Genomic DNA, 3,564 nt, shown 5'->3' on the forward strand with positions numbered 1-3,564 from the left:
AATCGAGTTCGTAGGTCATATAATAAAGAGTGTCTTAGTTAAGGGCCTTGCCTCATGCCATTATCTGAAGAAAAGAATAATAAAAGAACAATAGCATGAGAGATCATGTAATGATCTTATGGGAAGTGATGACTTCACATATAAGAAGAATGTTGAATGAAACTTGTTGCGAGTGGACAAACGTAGACCATGGTAATTGTTGCAATTAATAGGAAGTAATAAAGAAGTAGAGGTTCACATATAAATATATCATCTTGGGCACCATCTATGATTGTGAACACTCATTAAACTATTACATGCTTAGAAGTAGATTTTGGACAAGGAAGACAACATAATGAATTATGTTTGCTTGGTTCCTAACAATGTTATATGACTAGAGATCCCTTAGCATGTGACGCTTTCTTCCACCTCATATCAGCCAAAACTTCCGCACTAAGTAGATATACTACTTGTGCATCCATAAACCTTCAACCCAGTTTTGCCTTGAGAGTCCACCATACCTACCTATGGAATGAATAAGATCTTTCAAGTAAGTTGTCATCGGTGCAAGCAATAAAAATTGCTCCCTAAATATGTATGATCTATTAATGTGTGGAAAATAAGCTTTGTACGAACCTGTGATGAGGAAGACATAAAAGCGATAGACTGCATAATAAATTTCTTTATCACATGAGGCAATATAAAGTGACGTTCCTCCACACTAAGAGATCACACATCCAATCCTCAGAAGCGCATGACAACCTCTGCTTCCTCTGCAAAGGCCCTATCTTGTACCTTTACCTTTTATCCTTAAAAGAGTCATGGTGATCGACACCAATTCCTTATTTTGCCTTTATCTTGGCTAACGTCATGTGCTAGGGAAAGATCTATATTCATATGTCAACTTGGAAGTAAGTACTCATGAATTATTATTGTTGACATTACCCTTGAGGTAAGTCGTTGGGAGGCGAAACTATAAGCCCCTATCTTTCTCTGTGTCCAACTGAAACTTTGATCTCATGAGTACCACATGAGTTTTAGCAATTGTAGAAGACAAAAGGATGATTGAGTATGTGGATTTTATTTACAAGCTATTATTTGACTCTTTCCGATGTTATGATAAATTGCAATTGCTTCAATGGTTGAGGGCTATTGGTTGTTAATTCTCAATCAGGTTCTTGATCCATACTTTACTCTGTGAAGGAATTGTCACTTTAGCATAAGAGATTATATGACGTTATTGTTGCTATAATTATGATCATGATGCCTGCATGTCCGTACTTTGTTTTTGCGACACCTCTATCTCTAAACATGTCGGCATATTTGTTGACCTCGGTTTCTGCTTGAGGACAAGCGAGGTCTAAGATTGGCGGAGTTGATACGTCCATTTTGCATCATGCTTTTATGTTGATATTTATCGCTTTATGGGCTGTTATTACACTTCACGGTACAATACTTATGCCTTTTCTCTCTTATTTTATAAGGTTTACATGAAGAGGGAGAATGCCGGCAGCTGGAATTCTGGTCTGAAAAGGGAGCAAGTTTGAGATACCTATTCTGCGCAACTCCTAAAGCCGTGAAAATCAACGAGGAATTATTTTGGATTTTATGAAAATAATGGGCGGAAGAAGTATCGGAGGGGAGCCACCAGGAGGCCACAAGCCTGCCACGCCCGACCTACCCCCCTGGCCGGGCCTGGGTGGCTTGCAGGCCCCCTATTTCCCCTCCGGCGCTCATCTTTTTCTATATGGAGGGTTTCATTCCAGAAAAAATCAAGAGGAGGCTTTCGGGAGGAGCCACCACGAGGTGGAACTTGAGCAGAACCAATCTAGAGCTCCGGCAGGGCCGTCCTGCCGGGGAAATTTCCCTCCTGGACAGGGAAATAGTCGCCATCGTCATCACCAACACTACTCTCATCGGAGGGGACTCATCTCCATCAACATCTTCATCAGCACCATCTCATCTCCAAACTCTAGTTCATCTCTTGTAACCAATCTCTGTCTCGCGACTCCGATTGGTACTTGTAAGGTTGCTAGTAGTGTTAATTACTCTTTATAGTTGATGCTAGTTGGATTACTTGGTGGAATATTATATGTTCAGATATTTGATGCTATTCAATACCTCTCTGGTCATGAACATAATTATGCATTGTGTCGGTGAATACACACAACATATGCCATAGGTAGGCTAAAGTCGGTGAGAACCGAAGGGACAAAGGAGGGCGCTGGGAATGAGGTTGGTACAAGCATGGAACGCACGATGTACCCAGGTTCAGGGCTCTCCATAGAGATAAGACCCCTAGTCCTGCCGGAGTGTTTGATGTATATGGATGGATTACAAGGTTGCTCCTGGAGCTGTGTTGGGAGGAGGAAGAGGGGAGCAGATGGCTCGTCTCTGCCTCTCTTTATGTGGTTGGTGGGTGTGAAGTGTTGTTCGACCGACGCTCTACATGGAGGGTGACCGGGGGGTTTTATAGACGAACCCGCCGGCCTACAATATGGATAAAGGGTACAAGAGTGGGACCAGGCTGGCAGCCTCGCCGGCTGACCAGGGGCCCACGAGGGTCTTGTCTTGTCGCTTGAGGGGCACGCCGGCTGCATGGTCTCGCTTGGCCGTGCGACCCGCCGGCTGGCCAATGAAGCTCTTGCGTAAGGTTGACGCCGAACACGCGTTGTACGTCGAGCGTCGTCCAGCGAGATTCATCATGGACAGGTAGTACGACCGCCTCCACTGTTCCCCATGCCGAGTGCAGTAATGGAGTCGGATTGTGACGGTCCGACACTATGCTAGGTGATGGATCAGAGTCGGGGTAGGTCAGTGGCGTGGCCGCCGACGCTCGTACCTACCGGACACTCCGATCCAGTACCTTTGGTGATGCGTAGCTGCCTTTAATCGTAAGGTCTCATCCTGACCTACGATCTGATGTGACTTGTGATCCCCGGCCGGCTAGCCTGCTTGGCTATCCGGCTTGGGCACGATCGCCTCGTTCCTAGCCGGCTGGCTTGGCCAAGATGGTCAGGAAGAGGTAGCCGTCTCGCTTCTAGCCGGCAGGGGTTGCCTGGCCGGCCAGAGAGTTGGCCACCTCGTCCTCCAGCCGGCAGGCGCAGCCTAGCCGGCCAGAACACTTGGGCCTTGGGAAACTGTATTTGTTCATATCCTTTGGGCAGGAAATGAAGGAGCAGGCTTGATGATCCTACCCCAGGGTTATCCCCCCGACACTTTCTGAGTAGTCACTTTTGTTGCCGAGGAGATGGGATAAGTCTTGCTATAAGTAGTCATGTGAATTTGGTATTCGTTCGATATTTTCATGCATTGTATGTTGTCTTTCCTCTACTAGTTTTATGTGAATTTCGACTACATAACACTTCACCATTATTTGGGCCTAGAGGAAGGCATTGGGAAGTAATAAGTTGATGATGGGTTGCTAGAGTGACAGAAGCTTAAACCCTAGTTTATGCGTCGCTTCGTAAGGGGCTGATTTGGATCCGCTAGTTTAATGCTATGGTTAGACTTGTCTTAATTCTTCTTTCGTAGTTGTGGATGCTTGCGAGAGGGGTTAATCATAAGTGGGATGTTTGTCCAAGT

The sequence above is a fragment of the Hordeum vulgare genome, chromosome 3H (genome assembly GCF_904849725.1).
Source record: "Hordeum vulgare subsp. vulgare chromosome 3H, MorexV3_pseudomolecules_assembly, whole genome shotgun sequence".
Taxonomy (NCBI): Eukaryota; Viridiplantae; Streptophyta; class Magnoliopsida; order Poales; family Poaceae; genus Hordeum; species Hordeum vulgare.